The 23,013-nt window shown below is 35.6% G+C and overlaps 1 protein-coding gene and 1 long non-coding RNA gene across 4 annotated transcripts in view; one reads left to right on the top strand and one right to left on the bottom strand.

Annotated features, from left to right (window-relative positions):
- LOC131672482 (uncharacterized) overlaps positions 1–11,123 on the bottom strand; it is a 48,909-nt gene extending 37,786 nt beyond the window's left edge. Inside the window, exons 1-2 of the long non-coding RNA XR_009302629.1 lie at positions 11,109–11,123; positions 10,791–11,033 (exon numbers count right to left, since the gene is read on the bottom strand). This is a non-coding gene — a long non-coding RNA (uncharacterized LOC131672482). The remainder of the gene's footprint in view (positions 1–10,790; positions 11,034–11,108) is intronic.
- The window catches only part of LOC131672465 (protein IWS1 homolog), a 555,150-nt gene that overhangs the window by 237,819 nt on the left and 294,318 nt on the right, over positions 1–23,013 (top strand). The window lies entirely within an intron of this gene.

The raw sequence follows: 23,013 nt of genomic DNA, 5'->3' as shown, positions 1-23,013 counted from the left end.
TGTCAAAAAGAATGCTGCCATTATTGCACGCGAATTACGCGAAGAAAATGTAGCAGACGTTAGTCGTAGTACTGTATCACGTAGACTGAGAGAAGTGGGACTTGTTGGACGCGTTGGTGTGAAAAAACCACTTATTAGTAAGAAAAACAAGAAGGCCAGACTAGAATTTGCTAAAAAATATGAAAGCTATACTGTTGAGGACTGGAAAAAAGTGCTGTTTTCGGATGAAACTAAAATCAATCTATTTGAAAATGATGGTAGAAGGTATGTGCGGCGACCGGTAGGTAGTAGATATGATTCAAGATACCAAATACCGACTGTGAAGCATGATGGAGGTAGCATAATGCTATGGGGTGCATTTTCATGGAAAGGCGTCGGTCCAATCTTCAAAATAGAAGGCAATATGGACTCTGTCATGTACAAGGATATTATATTGGAGCAAATGCTACCTTATGCTCGACAAAACATGCCTAGAGGATGGATATTTCAGCAGGATAATGATCCAAAACACAGGTCGCACCTCCTTCAGCAAGTTTTTAGTAAGAAAAAAATTTTTAGTTTTACAGTGGCCGAGTCAGTCTCCAGACTTAAATCCTATTGAACACTTATGGTAAGAGCTAAAAATGAGATTAGGAAATCAAAACTATGCTAATAAAGCCTCCCTATGGCAAAAAGTGCAAGAAGAGTGGAACAATATCTCTCATGATAGGATTGTGACACTTATTGAATCGATGCCTCACCGATGTGGTGCCGTGATAGCTTCTAAGGGTATGGCTACGAAGTTCTGATGACTATGTTACATTTAAAACCATTTCTAGTTTGTTTTGTTTCATGTTACTATATTTTTTCTACTTGTCATTGCCACATTCATAGTTGACCGGATACTTATAAATAAGCCATAATTGTTATTATCAATATTAAATTTTGTTGATTGTTAAAATGAATTGTTAAATTACATGTTTTGAGTATATAATAAAAGTACTTTACGATGATGTATTTGTATTGCCACTTTGCACCCTTTGTATATGATTAAAACATAAAAACAACTTTGTCCAGACACTTTTGCCCGCAACTGTACAAACGGAAACAGAGTGAAATCAAATATATCATATGCCCAAGTAACGGCAAATTAAAATAAACAGAATACGACAGAGTAATTAAAACAAACAAACAATCAGTCAGAAACAAATAATCACATAAAAGAAGAATATACAAATAAAGTCAAACAAATGATGGTAAAACTAATGCAAAGGATGGACACTCTGTTAAATCTGTTAACAACATTAGTGAGTAAATTAGCTTAATGAATTCATTGAAAATAAGTATCTGGAACGCCAATGGATTAATGCAGAGATTTCTAGAATAAAAAGCATTTTTAATCTACGAAGATATTGACATCATATTAATAACAGAAACACATTTTACCAACAAAAACTACCTACACATTCCAAATTACACTGTACATAACACAAATCACCTATCCAACAAAGCCCATGGAGAAACAGCGATGATAATTAAAACGAAAATAAAACATTTTGTTTACGCACACTTAAGTGAAATTTATCTTCAAGCAACTAGTATCATCATAAACGATAACAACGGCCCCTTAACCGTATCAGCTGTACGAGTATACTGTCCTCCTAATAAAGTAATAAAAAAAGAAGACTACGAAGACTTCTTCAAAACATTAGGAAATCGCTTTATAGCTGGAGGTGACTACAATGCGAAGCACCCGTGGTGGGGATCCAGATCATCAACTCCTACTTATAGAAGCAGAATACTTTACAATGCTATATAAAAAAACAACTGTTTTCTAATATCAACCGGTGAACCAACATACTGGCCAACTGATATCAACAAGTTACCGGACTTAATTGACTTTGTAATAGTACAAGGTATAAACAAAAAATATTTTAAAACATCTTCATGCTTAGACTTAACATCAGATCACTCTCCAGTATTAATCACTCTACACTCGCAAGTAAATTAAAATAAAAACAACTTCACAATAATTGACTGGAATAAATACACCCTCTTTATCGAGAAACGTTTAACATGCAATGTTCCACTTAAAACAGCTACTGACATAGAAAGCAGCATTAAAACTTGAAAGTCACTCTTAACTGAAGCTATTTGTAAGTACTCCACTACTTCAAATAGTAACAAAATACAGCAAATCATACCGAAAAATATTGCTAAAAAAATAAAAGAAAAGAGATCACTCAGAAAAAGGTACCAAATAACAAGATCGACTCAAGACAAAAAGAAACTAAACATAGCAATTAAAGATTTAAAGAAAATGTTATACGAAGACAAAAATAAACAAATGCGAAATAGTCTAAAAACTCTCAGTCCAACAGAAATAACAGATTACTCATTCAGCAAAATGATTCAGCAAAAATACCGGTTTCTTCTAGCGCTAAGTTCGTCGGAATAACGTTAGACAAAAGTCTTTCATGGTCTGCTCATTTAAATCATTTGATTGGGAAAACTTCTATCAGCATAAATATGATCAGATCGCTGCGCACTACTTGGTGGGTGGCCATCCAAGATCGTTACTATTGATTTACAATGCATATATTTCGGCAACTACTGATTTTGGCCTTTGTTGCATTCCCCCCAGCTCATCAAATTTTTTTAAGAAATATAACATTATTCAAAGACATGCACTTAGGTTTGCGCTAGGTATGAGAAATTCAACCTCCAATTGGATTGTCTATGCTGAATCTCGAATTCATCCCGCACATCTCAGACAAAATAAACTCTCCTTCAACTATATTCTCCGCTCGCTATCAATTACCAACCATCCTTCTATTTCTGCTATATTCCTCTTCTTATTGCATACTTTTGTTAGAGCTAAAACCATTCCGAAATAAGTTATATTCAAGCCCCATCCCTCCCTGTTACGTTTTCTCTCTTAAAGTTCAACAAGTCCGAGCATCCATTATTTTTTATAAATTGTAATGCGGTAGATTACAAGGCTTTGTCTGAGAGTATTGCATTATTTGCAACACCTCAGGAAAGCCATCCCCGTCCCTTGCCGCCCCGTAACCAGTCGTATAATGCAAACCCAGACGCGCCCTAACACAAACACTCATTTCTTTTTATGTCCGTACACCAACACCGGAGAAATGAACGAAGCAAGCCGACGAACGCAATCCGGCGGATACTCAAAAATGGAGTGCACTACATAAAATAAGAGAGCGCACGAACACACACACTCACGACCACGTGTTGCCGACCGGAGAAAAAAAAACGGGAAACTTAACTGGGAAATGCAACGGAAATGCAACGGAAATGCATGTTGATGACACATGCAGGTCCGTTACACTCCCAGACACTAGCACTGATACCCGTAGAACGCTGGCACACCTGGGGCGAGCAGAAAACCGCTAATGAAGCGGCAGCCGACAATCAGCTGTGTCAGGCTGCCGCGCACCATCGGCGACATCCTGAGCGCCATACACTCACACTGATGTTGACCACTAATGACACCCGGAGACAAACAACATTCGAAAACATATCACCTGACCAAAACAGGAGCGCTCCAGGAGGCACTCCAAAAACCGGTATCAGAACACGAGATGCACGCGCGAGAGAGCGAGCGACTATTTTGAAGCGCCGAGACAGACTGAGCGAGAGTGAGCGAGACAGACTAAACGAGAGCGATCGAGATAGACCACATGAAGCGAGCGAACTGATAAGTACTATAGAATTAAATGTAAATGCGATGATGAGCGCGCTACGAATAAAACGACTTTAATTCTTCTATTATTCACAATTAATTAAAGTTGAATTTTAATATGAAAAATGGGAAAATACAGAAGTAGGAAAATTCGTATGCGACCGACACACCCCTTTATTATAATGATAAGCGACAAGCATTCCGACAAATTAAATTGATAAATTGACTGACGAAATTCGAACTTCTAACAAAACTCGCTAGTGACGTCACGACCAATAAGCGAATTAGAATAAAATTTTATTTCCGTCCGCATCGAAAAATAGGAAAGAGTAGGGGTAGATCTTTCTGATCGATCAATGCTAACCGACTTAGTGGGGGGGGGGGGTGAGATAGGGTAAATAGCGACAAAAGTAGGAGATAAAATTAGGGCGCTATATCTCTCTAATTTACATACTGACCTATGATGAAATATTCGGAGTACGCTACCGATATCCGAATTAGCATATCGGCCAATAATGCCAATAATAGGTTTCCTTCTCGGAAAGAGGAGAGGAAGGGTGATCTTTTACGGTGAAAGCCGATTCTCGTCCATTTTGCCGCTATCTCTCGAGCTGGAACGAATAACCGGTGACAAACAGCCTCATTTTCCAATTTCGCTCAAAGAATCTTCCACCGAAATCGTAAGTAGGCAAAGGGCCACTCATTATTAGTAATTGCGGAATGCGGGCGTGAATTTCTCGGCCTAACAGGTTGCCGCGACGCATGGATCACTCTGGTACGTAAAGTGATTCGCGCTGACCATTACGCCATTTCCCTGAACTAACGGGATTAGAAGAAGGTAATCGAGTGATCAGTGATCTAGATAATTCGCGTTGATCTTCGCTACCTCCCCGAATCAGAACGTGAGTGTTATAATCGAAGATATAGAAATTCAGTGTTTAGTTCATTCGCGCTGACCTTTCGCCTTTATCCGAATTTAAAGCGAGTGTTAGATTAATCGGATGTCAGTTAGTGTTTGAGTTAGGTCCCGTTAACCAATTGCTCGATTATTAGTGCGTAGCTTGAATATCAAACCTAATCAAACCAGGTATTGATTCTTCGATTATATCGCACTGACCATTCCGCCATTTTCGTTTAATCGAAGATCAAATGAAAAGAATTTTAGTCTCTATTAATTCGCGTCCTTACTGTTGCGTAGAATCGTGTTGAGTTATACTGACCTTTCGCTAATTAGATCATCTGTATACGAGGTGTGTTCAAAAAGTAAGGTGACTTTGTATTTTTAAGAAAAAATATTTATTTATTTATCAATATTTATGTTGTCCCCTTCAAAGTAATCCCCCTCAAATACAATACACTTATGCCAACGGTTTTTCCAATCCTCAAAGCACTTCTCATAAGCACTTTTCGGTATAGCCTTGAGCTCTTCCAGCGATGCAGTCTATATCTCTTCAATCGTTGCAAATCTCCGTCTTTTCAAAGGTCTCTTTAATTTTGGGAACAAGAAAAAGTCACATGGGGCCAAATCCGGTGAATATGGTGGCTGAGGCATGATTGTGGTGTTGTTTTTGGCCAAAAAATCTCTCACAAGCAAAGATAAGTGAGCAGGGGCATAATCGTGATGCAAAAGCCATGAATTGTTTTTCCACAATTCTGGGCGTTTTCTTCGTATTGCTTTTCGCAAACGGCGCATAACTTCAAGATAATACTGTTTATTGACCGTACGTCCATATGGTAAGAACTCCTGATGCACCATGCCATGGTAATCGAAGAAAACAGTGAGCAAAACTTTGACATTGATCGAACTTGGCGAGCTTTTTTCGGTCTTGGTTCATCTGGGCTCTTCCATTGGAACGATTGGACTTTGGTTTCGATATCACAACCATATACCCATGATTCGTCATCAGTTATGGCCCTTTTGAGTAAATCTGGATCGTCGTTGACGTCATTCAACAGTTCTTGAGCGATGCTCATGCGACGGTTCTTATGGTCAAAATTTAGCAATTTCGGAAGAAACTTCGCTGACACACGTCTCATGCCCAAAACGTTAGAAAAAATTTCATGGCACGAGCCAAGCGATATACCAACATCCTCAGAAACTTCTCTGATAGTGATTCGACGATTTTCCAGAACAATTTTCTTCACTGCTTGAACGTTTTCATCAGTTGTTGACGTGCTTGGGCGTCCAGAGCGAGGCCTGTCATTGGCATCTTCCCGGCTATCTTGGAAGAGTTTGTACCACTTGTAAACATATTTTTTACTCAGAACAGTTTCACCGTATGCTACAGTCAACATTTCAAGTGTTTCGGAGCACTTTATTTTATTTTTTACACAAAATTTGATGCAAATCCTTTGATCCATATTTTTCGATAGCAAGAAATCGCCGAGCACGCAAAACACTTATAACCTTTACGCCTCTCACAACCAAACAAAATATGCTATACACTTGAAACTTGGTACAGATGTTCGGGAAGAGTGTACCAACATAACAAAACAAAAAAATCGATAATCGAAAGTACGTTGTCCGTGAAATTTGAAAAGTCACCTTACTTTTTGAACACACCTCGTATGTAGGGTGAAATAAAATTAATAAAGAGTGATCAATTTTTTTATAATTTTTGCTTCTTGTTACCCTACCCTCTTTGCATGCTGATTATTTTCAGCCGCGGACGGTTGTAATTGGAAAACACTGGTTCGTCATTTTTCAGTCCCCACGATAGATAATATACGCGCAAATTTGAACGAACTTCCGACCCGAGGTAAAGTGTTACAACCTGAGCTGCCGGCATATTACGGATAAGAGGACGGAAGGAAACCAAATTGTTGGACATCAAAAGCCTGAAATAAAGGAGATCGCGTGTCCACGTACGTTTGCCCACATTGCGCAGTCGCCTTAGAAGCAAACCAGAATACGTCGCGATTCTAGGCCCTATCCCCGACGATCGCCCTAATCACACGGCGGTCTGGTGCCCTAAAATAATCGGGGATAAAGAGCCAATCAGGCCTTGTGGCGGAAGAGCTTCGAGAGCGCGGCTAAGACCCCCCGAAATTCCCCACCACAAAAGGTTTTGTTATTGCTAAGGCTGACAATCCTGACAATGAATTAATATACAGTTTCATGACTCTCACACACCCTTCTACACTAATGGATCGGAAAATGGTCCTGGGCTTTACGTCGGATTAGCAATCTGTTTCGAACCTCTTAATGTTAATTTATAATTTAGGATAGACCCTTATGCTTCTGTATTCTCCGCCGAAGCTTTTGCAACCCAGCTAACACTGGAATTCATCATTTTACAAAAAAATGCAAAGCCATAATTTTGACTAACTCTTTAAGCTGTCTCAGGTCCATTTCACAAAATAGATGCACGATTGAGTCTTCTCACATCACAATTTTTAGAATAAAACTTCGACTTTCGGGATTACTAGAAAACAATCAAGAGGTCATCTTTGTTTGGATCTCGAGCCACAAAGGTATTTCTGGCAACGAAATAGTAGATGATTTTGCTAAAAAAGCGATAGGTATAGGCTCTTCTCCATCCTTTCTCTTACCATACACCGACCTCCAACAGTTCATCAGTGAGCATTGTAAAGATCGTTTTTTTGAATATTTGTTGAATCATCGATAATAACAAAGGGTTACAATATTTCCAAAACTACTTTAATAAAGCTTCAAAACCTTGATTTTTTAACAAATACCATTGTATAACACAGATAGTTTCTATCACACGTATGAGAACAAATTATTATAATTTAGCTTTTAGTCTTCACAGAAAGAATTTAGTAGATTCCTCCATTTGTGCATGTGAATCAGACGTAGAAGACTTTAACCAAGTTTTTTGGTCGTGCGAACTCAACAAATTGAAAATCTATCTTCCTTACACCATCTCCCAATTTCTTGGAGATCCTAAACCGCATATCATTGACCTTCTATATAAATTCCTTAAAAATTTAGAAATATTTCTTTAACTTTTCTATTTAATAACATCCACTTCTACTTCTATGTTCAATTCACCTATTCTCGCCTTTCTTCAGTACATTAGACTTGCTTGCCTTTTCTCTTTTTCCGTTTTGCTCTAAAATGCCAATAAAATGCCAATTGAATCATATGCGCAAGTGCATCAAGTCAGTTGATGGTCGTATGAGACACAGACTCGCTGCTGTGAGTCGATGCCAGAACCAACGAATACCAATAGAATAGAATAGAAGCTTGATTCTCAAGCGTGATTTGGTCCAAATAGCTTAGCATGTTTAGAATAATTTTCATATTTTTTAGTTATATAATAAAAACATAGATTAAATTAAAAATATTCTATAATTTTACTACTCATACTTCAATAGAAAAATACATCAAAATTTTGTTTTGGATTTCTGAATTATACTTAAAAATTGAAGCCATATTTTTGAAGGTTGCTAGAAGTACTTTTTATTATTTCCAACGAGTGAGAATTTTTTTTATCTATCTAGCATTCCTTAAATATCATTAAAAAAATTAAATACAAAATAATTTTGAGATTTCTTGCAGTTTAGAATAATAAACTGTTTTTCTTATTCAAGATACATACATTTATGAGCTTAAAAATAGTAATTATTTTGGAAGGCAAAATTTTTTTCATAAATTCTCTACTCCTAAAACTTCAATAAAAAAATTAAAAATTAAATATTTTTTGAATGTTTCGAAACTACCAGCCTTAAACCTTTTTTTCTACAACAGGCATATGTTTAAGAGGTTGTAGAGATAGTCATTATCATTTCCAAGGGTTGCAAAATTATTTTCAGCTCCCTTTTAGAGAATTACCTGTACTTTAATAATAAGAAAAATTTAATTCTTATCTGTTTCTTTTGAGATATGAATGATAGATATATGTTTTTTGAAAAGTGACATATGTTTTAATGGTAATAGAGATAGTTATTTCTGTTGTTTTTTTATCATTTGGTCACCTTGAACATAATATATACTATCCAATATATACATATTTATGCTTTTTAAGTATAAACTTTCAATACATTATATTTTTCCCTAACACTTTTATTAATTAGATAACTTAGGCATTGAAAATTTGGAAAGTAAATCATCGAATCGTCAATACTGTCAAACATGACATTATGTAAAGGTGACTGTATCAAGGGCTTTATATTAGTTTCATAATGCAATACCTTAATAAACATATTTTCATTACCTGAAATCTAAAAATTTGATTTGTTTCTTTAAATGTACCCTAATAAAAATTAATTCCTACCTTACTATCTCTGGCTAATTATAAATCCGATAGAAAAACTTTAATTTTCATGGAAACAGTGTATGTGTAATGAACTATCAGTGGTTTTGTAAATGTTTTCATCGAGTAAAAATTTTTTTCTGAGCCTCTAGTAATTCTATCTTTGATTTAAAATAACTCTCACTTCAATTTTTTTGGCTAATGAAAAACAATGAATATAATAGTAACATATAGATGTTATAACATATAGGGATCGGCTGTAAAGGTCATAAAAAATCAAAATCAAACTTAGCCAACATTAATTTCATCAAAATATTCAGTAAATAACATCTTTTATTCAATAAATTGTAACTAACAAATGTATACAAACAATATAATTCTATGTCAATATAGCTTGATATGTAATGAACTACCATAAGAGTAGTTTAAAGGATAAAATTTATATAGTGACTTATTATGGTTTTATATCAATCTAGTATCTATTAGAAGCAATAAATATAGTTATTTAGTCATTTTGTTTTTATGATTTTTTCATTATCAGATGATGTTACAAATTTGAGATTCATAAACTAATGTAACTAATGCACAAAAAACTGTTACAGAATAATCACATTATTTGAGTAATGAAATTTATATTTTTTTCTTAATCTTGAATTGGCAGAGTCATTGCAGGTTCAAGATCTCCTTTTATGTTATATTTGTAAGAAAATCATCATCAAAATTTCCCAATATATGATTTACAATAAAAAAAATTAAAATGTTTAAAACAATCAAAATAATTATAAAGAGTATAATTAAATAAGTTATAAATGATAAAATTTGTAATAATGGAAAGAAGAGAAATAGTGAGAGCTGGAAATTCACTTAATTTTAATTATATTCAGCAACGTTTTGTCAGCAAATTTGCTGACCTCTTCAGGCTGATTTCTTTCATAGTCAAATTATTATAGGCTAAAACAAATATCTCGTAGCCAGTCACATTACAATAGAGTCCTACTGGCTATGAGCTATTCATTTTAGCCTATAATAATTTGACTATGAGAGAAACCAGCCTGAAGAGGTCAGCAAATTTGCTGACAAAACATTGCTGAATATAATTAAAATTAAGTGAATTTCCAGCTCTCACCAGCTGATTTCATAAAAACACAATAGAGTAGACAGGCAATCTTAAAATAAATCATTTTTATTGTAATTTTTTTAATAAAAACATCAAAGAAAAAAATATTCTATTTTTAATAAATCAAAGAGACTACTTGGTATACTTGGGGATCTTCTGTAAATTTGAAAATTTGTTAGGAATATTTGGATCAGATATTAATGTTATGGAATTGAATACTTCTAATACATTAGATGTATACAGATGTACAAAGATAAAGACTATTTTTTTAGAAAAAGAAAAATATCATATTATATATAACTCAACAACAATTTTATTGTTTCATTCTGAGTTTTGAGTTATATACAATATGATATTTTTCTTTTTTTAACAAAATATTCTTAATAAGGTTCATTTAAATACTTGTTCCACTAAAAATTTAAATGATACAAATAATAGAATAATGAAATTATGAAATGATAATGTTATTTAAACTTTAATTGTCATTTAACTTTACAGCTTGTATGTGTGGAAGGAATATTGTTTCAATATTGTCAATACTGTTTCATTTAGATAATTAGCTATACAAAATTGAATAGTTCTTAAAGATATTAAGTCTTTATCTTATAAATAATATTTGTAAATAGAGTAATATTTTTGTTTTATTTATTCATATATATCATAATTATTATATTATATCATAAATTCATATATATTTAAAATATACAATGCATTAGACAATATTTTATTTCATGTTTTATAATACTACTAGTTCATTGTTAAACCTTACCACTTCAAAGCAAGTTCAATATGTTTTCTACCCACAGCCATCATGATTATTGCATGTAATTGTAGATGTTTAATAAATGTTTAATATAATGTGGTGGAACGTTATTAATTTTCTTGTTTTGCATAAAATAATAGGCGTGAGAAACGAATCTTAGTATTCTCTAGAATGCTGTATGAATATTACGTAATATACAAATGGATTATTAATATACACTCACATGCCAATAAGACAATTTTCTAAAAACTAAAAAAATATAGTAAACAATCGATAGTACATCAATTAATTAATTATAATTTTTAAAATATTAATTGTCTGTACTTGTTGAATATTGAAAAAACTCTAAAAGGTTACATTCATGGTGTTGCTCCGTTAGTGTTCACCTGTTTTTGAATAAATTATATAATTATTAAAAAACTTGATTAGAATTAATATTTATTTTAATAATCGTTACTGTTACTTCTAAATTAAATAAAAAGAATTATTCAAGAATTTTATTCATATGCATCCTTTTACGTTAGTATTAACTTGTATGGCCATCAACGGTTTGAGCGCAAGCGCATTTTGAGGTTTGTGCTGATGGTAGATACAAATTGAAAAAATGTGCGTATAAAAAAAAAAGTTTTCGTACTTGAAAGAGAAAATTTACGACGTCCCTTGGTTCTTATTTAAGGATGGATAGGACTGTTGATACTGTTAAAATAGGGAGGACGCCTCAGGTGATTCAAGTGCAGAAAAATTCATTCATCAGGCCAGATTCATTCTTGAGTCCAGGGGGCCTATTCTGAAAAAAAATTTTAGCACATGTCATAAGCATTTATCACATCTAAAGTGATTAATTCTGTGGTAAACTGAAGTAACAAACTGATTTACCACAAAATTTTTTTTCAGAATAGGCCCCCTAGAGCTAGATTAGGGGGTGAAATTTTAAATTATAACGAGTGCGATTATTATTCTTTATGTCTCTCTCCTCTCTCTCAACCCGTATCATCTATCTATCTATATATCTATAACTATTTTCATTATATTACGTTCTTTTTTATAGCTGGTGCTTAAGATGGGTGAACAAGTCAGCACGAAAAAGCGCGATCCTGAACATATGGTCACATACAGGCTCGCGAGTGATGTGTAACGTTTGATTCTATCTCGCGTTAGTCAAATAAATAGTTCGGACTCTTAATGTTATATTTGTAATCGCGTTTCCGAGAGTAGCAAGAAGTTGACACGCATATATGCTCTATAAGAACTGAAATCTCAACATTCACCAAATAGCAAACACAATATTCGCTGTTTCGATTAGCCGTTTTGAAATATAATTGGGTATAGTTGCATCTATCGGAGAGAAGCCCGACAGCGCCGCAACAAACACTCAATTATATTTCTAGGCAATTATAATGATTTTATAGAGAGGAGATATCTAAGGCTACTTTTTCTCAAAAGAGAGAGAGAGTCTTATGAGTTAAGCGCTTAGATATCGTAAGGAGAGGAATTAGCAGGCTAACCACTGAATAATGAAATTAGTCCCAGGAAATTGCTGAGTCTTTATTTCGATTCAATGCTCGCGCTGCTAAGCAAGGTAAGATAGTGAATCCTCTTGCCGCAGCGACGAGCGAATTTATACTGGTATGGTAGCCCCTACAACGCTATTATTGAAATTAACATAAACATTATACATGTTTTGTCGCAAAATGGCTTGATCGAAATTGGAATTTGATGATTTAAAAAATTAAGTATGAAATAACAAATTTTATAACATAAATCGTTTCTCGAGGAAAAATCGCTTTTTAAAGTTATAAGTGATATAATTTTGATATTTAAATAACACAAAATTTACAATAAAATTGCGGAAAATTTTTACATAAAAAAATCGCTTGTGATTAGTAGAACATTATTCAAAACAAAAACGATTAATTTAATTATATAATTTTGAATAATAATTAAAAAATGAATTTGTAAATTTCTCTTTTAGCCATTTAAAAATCAGCAAATTGGTAACAATCATTATCATTAATTTTATAGATATATATAGTCTAATCGCTATCCAGAAACGCAATTTTAATTGTTTCAATAAATTTTTTATTCATTGATAACTCAGTGAAAAATTAATAATCAAAGTGTCAAATTCTTTCTTCTGTTATGTCTAGACGAGGAAATATTATGGCTAGACGTAATAATGTTTAAAATATTGTCGCGTTGGTTAATGTTGGATCTTAGTCAGGAGTTAAACGGAGATTGGTTAAAGGGATAGCGCCTTTATTATATGTAGCGTGTTTAGGTAGATAACTTAGTTTCTTAGGTTTCAGAAGAGGTTTTTATAAACAGTCTTAGGTATTTGCGCTTGATTTAAGATTTATTGTTTAAAGAAAAGTTTATAATGCTTAGCAGAGTATAATTCCGGTTCTGAGTAGCCGGGTAACAAAACTTAGAAATAACTAAATCAGTATAAGTACGAGTACTAGAGTATGAGTATTAATCTGAGCTCGAATACGGACCATAATATGAACTTAATCTGAACTGCTAATATGAGTGCTACCGCGGACCCTCATCCAGCCTTTTTATACTATAGGCTGATGTGCCCCTTCCCTTGTTTTAGCTGAATTAATATGCGGTGGGTAATATTCGCGGAAATATTATGGAGAAGGTGCTTAGACTAATCTATCTAGCTAGATAGATTTACAAATGTTCCCGGAAGGGTTGATATGATAGGAAGTTAAATTACCGATACCCGGTTAGTTACCATAACCCGTTGTGTGTGACATTTACTTATCAAAGTTCGTCGCGTACGTTTTCTTAGTATCGTCATGACATGCCCACCCCTCGGAGTCCTTTTCTGATAAAGCAAGGAACTAGCGCTCTCCGAGTGCTGCTGCAATTACTTTGTTTATGTGTTCTTGTCTCTTTTATATATATATTTTTTGTTACATTTTTTATTTTTTGTTATCTCTTTGTTTGTGTCTTATACATATTTGTATTATGTCTTATTATTCTATGTATATATATATATATATATTTGTATTGTGTCTTATTATTCTATATATATTTTTTGTGTTATGTTTTGTTATCTTTTTGTTATGTATATATTTTTTGTGTTGTGTTTTGTTATTATTATTATTTTTTTTTTGTCTTATTATTCTAAAAATAGGAAGGATTTGGGAGAGGATTATAGCAGCTCCAAACGGTGAACCTGCAAACTTTTCTAGAACCTAAATAAAACCGCCTTGCCGGTACACCTTGCGCAAGGAGCATTGCTAAGCATGAAATGTTCTGGGCGGACACATTCGGCCTCAATGGCCAGTTGCTGGTCCGTTGATACAGCCACTACGCGTGCCCGGCAGAAAAAACGTCCCTGCCAATGTGCGGTGTCTTGTCGGCAGAGGTGACATGGATGGAATGGAGCTCGTCCGAACCTCTTACCTCCGTAAGTTTCCTCGAAGAGGAACTTTACGTGGAGGTGCCCGTGATGAGCCTCCTGGAAAATGTACTGCGTGAGCTGGTGGTGGCTCCAGTCTCCATCGTCGTCCAACTGTGGTAACTCAGGATGTCCCATGCTCATCTGAGCTTCCCGGTTCTCCCATCTTAGCATTAGTCGGTCCATGGCTGCTGCCGACGTCCGGTTGTTCAAGATCTGTTCCATCGTCCAGGATCTGTTGGCCCTCTTGTGCGGCGGGTCGAGTGCGATAGTTGCGGTGCGCTTCATTATGCTGGTTTATGGTGTATCTGACATGACAGGGGGTATTTTAGTGCTTTTATACCTTTTTTTTTAGAAAGTGGGAGAGGTGGTGGAGTGTCTGTTGTTTCGGATTCTTGTAGTAGGATTGCTTGCACCGCCATGGGTGGGGAGTGAGGAGTGTCGTAGTTGATTGGTAATTTAAAATACTTTCCGTCAAGTAATGTCTGTGCAGATTTGCAGATCATTCTTTTTTGAGGGTTTAAGAGCTGATTCAGTTCTTGCATTGGTATATTTTCGAACCTATGGCCTTTGTCACTGCACACTCTATATTCGCAGAGTATGCAACTTACTGCTATTACGGATGCGATAACGATTACAATGGTTACTCCTAACGCTAAATACGCGTGTAATAATTTCACTCGGTCCGAGTGTTCGTGTCTGTTCTGATTATTACTTATTTTTGGGCTTTTTATTATTATTTTGTTTGTAGTTATCAGAGAAATTTTCGAAATCACAAAATTTTCTACCTTTAGTTTTTTCTTAGCCCCCAAATAAATATGGTGGTCCGTTCTAAGTTCGCACAGCTGGGGAATCTGTATTAATACAGTGCCATTCAAAAAAATGGTCTGTACTACGCCGTTACAATTTACATCAAAAGAAGTATTGAGAGTCACTGAATATAACAAAACATTATTTTGTAACGTCGGTATAAGATAGTCAGTTTCGGAGCTAGTTTCAAGTTGGCAAAATACAAGATTTGACTCTTCCGGTGATGTTAACAGACTAAACTCGCAGGCATTATTGTTTGACTTGCGTATAGTTGGGCGCGGGCACAGATAGAAGGAAAAGATACGTTTACACTCGTTATCAATTAAATTTTTGCTTACACAGGCATGGGTAGCTTCTCCCTCTGTCACTGTCAGGTAATCACTTTGTGGTCTAATGAATTTAACGACTTGGTTAGTTTTGTTAAGATACTGAAATACTGGTAGTGAATATAATTTGAAACTCTGCGTATTGCTGCTTGCTACGAGGGGAAAAATTACTTCGACAATGATGTTCTTACGAAAGTAATCTACGTTAACTTCTGCAATTTATTATAGTGTTATGATATTGATTTTTGACATATATACTGGCAACTTTGAATTAGTAATTGCCCTGATAGTTTTTATCGCGTTTAGCAAAAATTGCGGATTGAAAGAAAATTGTTTGTTACACAGGAGTTGACGTACTTCAGTTGATATGTAAATAAATTTATGTAATATGTCGTTAATTTCGGCTAAAATAAGGCTAATGTGTGTAGAATTATATACTGGTCTCATTGCGCTTGTAATGAAATCTGCGCGAGCTTTTCTAAAAAGCAAATGATTTGTTTCTGATTGTAAATTATTTTCGGTAATATAAGATAAGTCATACTCTCTCATTTGTTCGGTCAAATTACTCTCGCGCATATACAAAACATCTTCAAGGGTCTTATCGGAATGTTCGAGTAAGAGGCTGTCTGGCGATGCTAGGGCATCCCGCCCCCCGTTGGGTGTGTCAAAAGCATACGCGTTGAGAGGTGCTGACTGCTTCGTTGACGTGGTGGAGTTTTTTTGTTTCTTCGTAGGCTGTGTATATAGAACTTTTGATGAAATCGTTTATCTCGATAGTCTTGCAAGCTGTAGATATTTTTTCCAGTGTTTGGGAGAAATTGTAATGTGAGTTAAGTACTGAGTTGATGTAAAGAGCGGTGATAATATTCCATTTTTCTTGAATGAATCATATGGTAGGTCCTTTTTCAAAAGCGATTCCAGGTTGACTATCATATTGCTTTATAGTTGGCTTATTTTGGCATATAGCGGTAGTTAGTAGATTGATAAAAAGTACTCTGGGTAAGAGCATTTTGCTGGTGTTAGCTGGAAGAGTTGTTTTTTTTTTTGAATTTTTGTCTAGCGTTGACAGCGATTTTGTTAAAAAGCTCAATCCATTCCCAATTGTCTATTTGGTCAAAAATGTTTATTAGTGTGATTGGGGAGGTGTTATAATTTCTACCAAGCAGGAGTGGTGCCACTCGTGGGGGTGTGTCAGAAGGGTAATTAGTAATGGGTTTGAGTAGCTCGCTGAGCATTGTATTTTTATCTTGGACGTCGCAATGATGACTCGTGGTGTAATGTGTCTGTGTAGGGGCGTTTTTGTTATTGCATTTCTCAAAGATATCTCTTATCTTTGTTATATACTTCACGGCTATGTGTAAGCAGTTAGAGTAGTGTTCATGAAATTATTTTGAAGAGCGAATGTTTTTTGTTCGGAAAGGTAAAAGGCTGTTAATGCCGGGCGGTTTAGGAAATGAGTCTATAGGCAATTCGAGGTTGGGATAGTGTCGGACGACATGATGTATGCAGTCTGTGCATTTAATGCATCGTATAGCGTATGGTGGTTTGTCAGGGCCGATGATTGTGACGTAGACAAGGTTATATGATAATTGTTGTTGTATGGGTAGGGCCCGATGACAGTTTGTGCAAGTAGGTAAAAAGCTACTATTTACGTAATAAGTAACTTCTGCTTCCATTAAATTTGGTTTGTTATGTAATATGTTTTCAGTATGAGGTACTTTTCTGGGGGGTAATTTTTCATTAGTGTTATTTTTGTGCATTTTTGTGGGATTTTACGGAAGGAAATTTATAACAGGTAAAGTCTTTCGATGTTTAGCGGCTATTGGCTACTGCAATGTCTTGTAGTTACTTGTCAGTATCCTAAAAAAAAGAAAATAATGTAAAATAATCTTTTTTTGTGTAATGTTCAGTGTTGTTATTTTCTAAAAGACTCTGATGATGCGACTGATGTCTATTAGATTTCTTTCTATTTGTACGGCATGTAAGCATGCGTCTTGTAATTTGTCGTAAAAGGTAAAAGGGCAAACGTAACGTCTGATTTCATGTTTGAGGCTCTTAATAAAAATGTAAATAGCTAATTTTTCTCTCTGAGTTTCGTCTTCTGTAACTTCAAATAAGAACATTTGCGCGGCCTTTCTCATGACAATGTATTTTTGTAAATATGCATTTATTCTGTGTCCGAACTCCATTTCGGTTTCTTCCTGCGTTTGTGTTGATACCCTTAGTCTCTTTTTTTCTATTATTAAGTCTTCGAGTAATTTTCTTTTGGCTCTGTGATCCATGCTTTGAGACATATAGTTATTGTTGATTTTTATGTTTTACTGATTAACGGTGGAATTTCTGGTTCCGATAATACTGGATAGATCTGTCTCTGTATGTAGCTCGGTTTCTAGGTTAATTGATCGTCACATTCGATTTTAAAGATAGCAGTTCGCTCTTCGGGCTGTATTGACGGCGGGGCTTCCTTGTTCAGCTTGTCTGAGTTTGTTTCTCTTTCAGGTTTCCTAGCTAGGTAAAGTAGCAAGTTAGTCCAAGAATTCCAGAATGCGCCAAACAGCTGTATGTTAAAGCCATAGAGGGAATGAAGGGCATAACCATGTATAATGGTATCAAGGACAAATTTAATTGCTCTAAATATCATAAGGATGCCCAAAACAGAGGCGCTCGCTGATCCGAACGTAATGAATCGACTCCATAGCGATTCCCACGTGGAATTCGCAATACGATTAAGAGTATCTTCGACAAGTAGTTTAGATATGGAAATTCCTGGAGCTAAATTGGATTTTCCATCGAAACCGAGCACGATTTGATTAAGGACCGCGTTCCGTTCTGTAGGGAACATGATAAACGGACGAAGGTGTTCGATATTGTTATATGTCTAGATTCCGCTTATTGCCGTGTTTATGGGGCTATTATATTCCCAACTTTGCTTGGCCTGAGGTTTGATTACGTGCGGAGCTTCTTGGCTAGTGACATCCAGAATAACCTTTACCCATGTGTCACCGAATTTATACATTACCGACATTTTAGTATCGCAAGCTGTTTTAGTTCCGTGATGTTTTATTATATGCGTACGAGGTGTGATAAACATCGGAGTCTCGCCGCGCGTGACCGATAGTTTTTGGTAGCACGTTTCGGTCTTTCTAGCTTTGACTTCTGCTGATACGCATTTCATAATGTGTACTACCTCACCCACCGTCATGGCCATGTATCCGGGTTCTCTCATTAAATAATATGCTAAAAGATCTGGTGATAAAGTTGCAATATTTAATGCGTTTGTAATAACTTTTCTTTCTAATTCGCATTGCTGTAGTAGTATATCATGGTATAATTTTTGCAGGTGATTTTTAATATGTTTTTCAACGAATAATATTTTCGAATTTACATAAGTGAAAAGATCTAGATCGTGCATATTTTTAACTTTGTTAGAAATGAAGTGTTCACCGAGCCTATTTTCTAATATGAATAATCTCGGGTGTTCTGTTTTAATAATTTCAAAACCGCACTGTATCATTTTACCGAGGTCTTTGAAAGCAAAAGATATATCCTCAGAATCCAATACATAAAGTGGTCTTCATTACTTTAGTGACGGGTTCTGAATATAGATTAATATACTTGCTGGCTTGGTATGTCTAAGACTCGATTTTGTCCCAGAATGCGTATCCGAATATGCTATCAATGCAACGTTCTTTGGTAAATTAACAAGTTCCCTACTCGAGTTTAATTTTATTTGTTTCCAGCATTACGGAATTAAATCTTTCTTCGAGTGATACTTTAACATAGCCAGTAACGTGTACATTGCTGAATGTGCCAAAAGGGTCGGAGAAACTTCCCGCGTTAGTGAATGTGCCGTCTGGGGCAATGTATCCTGCTAACTCTATCGGCTGTACGGTTGTTTGATTTATCATTAAGTTTTGTACTAGATTATCTCCGATCATTATTATTCGATAAGAGTGCATTTTAATGTATTCTTCTCGTGTTACTTCCTTAATGTATTCTATTTCGGAAAAAGGTGGAGACCATTCATGAGAGAGTGCGCCGCATATCTTGGCTGATCGTTTGACCTCTATTTTGCAATAATGAACTTTTACAGTTGCAAAATCATTAAGTTGGAGGAGGGATGTTTTAGTTACAGTAGAATTGATCATCGGATTAGGAATGTCGCATTTAGCAATGTCTACACGAGAGAAGGTAGTAAAGTTAGTAAAATGTTGAAAACAATCGTAGTCTATGAAAGAAGTGACTATTTTGAAGTATTGTTGGAAAATAATGCTGAGAATTACTGCTTTCATCTGAAACATAATTTTTCAATTGCTACTTGTTTCGATGTATGATTTTTTCAAACGATTGGCGTGGACTGTTTGAGTTTCTTTTTCGTTTATTTTTATTTTAATATTTTCTTTTTCTCCCACTTCCAGGACCAAATAGGGGCCGGCAAAGTGACTGCCTGTGAGTTTATGTATGGCTTTGGGCCACTTTTTAGAAAAACCCATTGACTGACTTTGAATTTGCTAGGATTTGTTTTTTTATCATATTGCATTTTGGTTTTTTCTTTAGATGTTATTAATTTTTCTCTAGCTATTTCATGTATATTATGTAATTGTTTGACCAAGTTTTCCACGTAGCCTTCGTAGGTAGGTAGTAAATCTTGCTCTAGTAGGGGATCTACGCTTGGTAGGCGTAGCTTACGAGCAAACAGCAGTTCCCATGGCGAGAACTGATGGCTGCTGTGCCAGCTCGTATTATAATTAAATATAGTAAGTTCGACATACTCGTCCCAATTTTTGGTCTTGGAAGTGAACATTTTTAGATATTTAATTAGTGATAAATGAATTCGTTCAACATTGTTAGCCTGCGGGTGATAAGCCGTTGTAGTAATATGCTTAATTTTGAAGCGAGCTGCAATATGTTTCATTAGTTTTGAAGTGAAGTTAGTGCCTCTATCACTTACTATGACGTTAGGTGCTCCAAAGGTACATATTAGTTTTTTAATAAGGTTATCAGCTACAGTAGTAGTTGTTTGGTCTGGCATGGGTGCCGCTATGGCGTATTTGGTAAACGTGCACATACAGGTAAGTAAGTAAGCGTTTGCCGTTTCAGTAGGTTCGAGTGGGCCTACTACGTTATGCTGACTTTAAAAAAGGGAACCGACGGAGTATTGGTTATGATCATTTTTTGTTTGACATTATGTCTATTTAATTTTCTCAATTGGCATGATAAGCATTTTTGAATGAATTCTTGCACATCTTCCTTTAAATATACCGAGTAGTATTTATTCTTGATACGTTTGTATGTTCTATTGCAACCGTTATGACCGCATATCCCTGAAAAGTGGGCCTCTTCGATTATTTGTTGACGATGCTCGATAGGGGCGAAGAAGATATGTCCCTGACATACTATAATCTTGACTTCAGAAGGACTCAGTGTATTTTTTATCATTCGTAAAATTTCAAAGAATTCGACGAGTTCAATTTTTTTACTTTGGGCTATACTGACGGTTTTAATTTTCTTTTAAGTTAAATTTATTACTAATTGCTTCAGTGCCAGGTATGTATAATTTCTAATGTTTTCAGTAGTCTCTCTGTTTTCATGACGGATTGGGATAATAAAATGCATCTTGTTCTCTATTTTGATTACAGTGGGAACAGCTAATTGTAATTTGTCCATTTATGGTAGTTTATCATATTTAAATAAGCTGAGTGCCCCTTCATCCAGGGAGTTACTAAAGGTGTCAATGAAGTATAAGTAATAGTGTCGCCTCATAAATAGTGCGTCCCGACAATAGATAATGTTTTCGTTAGGTAACGTCACGAGTTTGTTAGGGGAGTTGACTGAGTCTTCAAGCATCACGTATTTTAAAAAGGTCATATCCTGTTTTGGTTGTGTATCCTGTTTATTATTAGAGTCTTCATTATGCGTATTATATTGTATTATATTATTGCCTTCGGAGCAGTACGTGTTTTCGGTAACTGAATTAATATGCTTGTCTGGTTTTGTTACTGGCGTGTCTACTTCCTGAGGAGGCGGATTCTTTTTCTGACAACAGGAGGGACTTGATGGCTTCCAGGTATTTTTTACTTGGTTGTCGGCCCCTCGTACGTCGCGTGGTCATGGCGTGCGTATTTCCTGGACTTTTGGTGCCATTATCTAGTTAAGCTGTTAAGACCAGCGTTTGAACCGGATCTTGCCTAGTTACTTGCAAATGCTTATTAAGCTGTTCGACTTCCTGTATAGGATTTCGAGATAGTGCGTCTACATTGACATTCGACCCGCCTTTTTTATATCTGACTTCGAAATTAAAATTTTGTAACAATAGTCGCTGATGAGTTACTTGTGAATTTGGGTCGCTTATCGAGTATAAATGTACCAAAGCTCTATGGTCAGTAATGATGATGAATTTTCGGCCGTACAGATATGGTCTGAATTGTGAAATACTCCATACTATTGCTAATCATTCGAGTCGAATAGCAGGGTAATTACTTTCAGTAGGTGTGAGGGTACGTATGTATGGTACAGCGTGTTCTCGGTCTTCGACATCAAATTGAGAAAGCGACCCTGCGATTCCGATTTTGGATGCGTCAGCGGTAAGCAAAAATGTCCTGTCGAAATCCGAGTGTTTGAGTACCGGAGGTTTATATAATATATCACGTAGTGTCTGGAAAGCTCTTTGCTGCTCTTCCGCCCAAACGAACGGCTGGCGTTTCTTTAATAGAATAATAAGTGGTTTAGCGATTTTAGCAAAATTTTCTATGAATCTTCTATAGTATCCTGCCAGACCGAGCCATTGTTTAACATTCATTGGCGTGCGCGGGACCGGGAATTTTTTTACTGCGCGCAGTTTGTCGTTGCACGGGCGTAATCCATCTTCGAGATTATATGACGGAGATATTCAATTTCCGGGCGTAGAATTTTACATTTCTTCGTATGAAGAACCAGATTAGTTTCACGAAGGCGTTTCATTAACTCAACGATGCTCTCGCAGTGTTCGTCGAATGTTTTAGAATATACGCAAATATCATCGAAAAATTCTACTACATTTTTTAAGTTTGGTACTAGTATATTTATTAATAACAGAAAAACTGGTGCGCTAGTTTTCAGTCCAAAGGGCGAGCGACAAAACTGATATAGACCTAACTCGCATTGGAATACCGTTTTATGCCTGTGTTCCTTTTTAATGCTTATCTGATGATATGATGAATACATATCGAATGATGAGAATAGCTGCGCACCGGCCATCCGTTCAAATAAGTCGACAAATAGAAAGACTGTAAAATTATAATCCGAAATAATTTTATTTAGCGAGCGATAGTCAAATACGATGCGCGGCGGTTGCGGTTCGCCATCTTCCGTATTCTTTTTAGGCACGCAAAAGACTGCTGCGCAGTATGCGCTAGTTGATTTTTCGATAATCCCTCTTTCTAATAATTCCTGCATTTGTTCATTTATAAATTTACTGATCTCCGGGGGGGGGGGGGTACCTGAACTGTCGGAGTCTGGTACTTCGGAGGTAGTATAGATCTCGTGCTCGATAATACTCGTGGTTCCGAGCTTGTCGCCCTTAACAAAAAATCTGTAATTTTCGACAATTATTTCAACCTTTATCCGTTGATCTTGTTTCATATGTTCCAATTTAATCAATTGAAGGAACTGTTTGACTCTTTCGTCACGATTATTAATTTCT

The sequence above is a fragment of the Phymastichus coffea genome, unplaced genomic scaffold, assembly GCF_024137745.1.
Source record: "Phymastichus coffea isolate CEN01 unplaced genomic scaffold, Cenicafe_Pcof_1.1 PCOF00011, whole genome shotgun sequence".
NCBI classification, from domain to species: Eukaryota; Metazoa; Arthropoda; class Insecta; order Hymenoptera; family Eulophidae; genus Phymastichus; species Phymastichus coffea.
The sequence above is the reverse complement of the archived record's forward strand: the minus strand, read 5'-3'. Positions and strand labels throughout refer to the sequence as shown.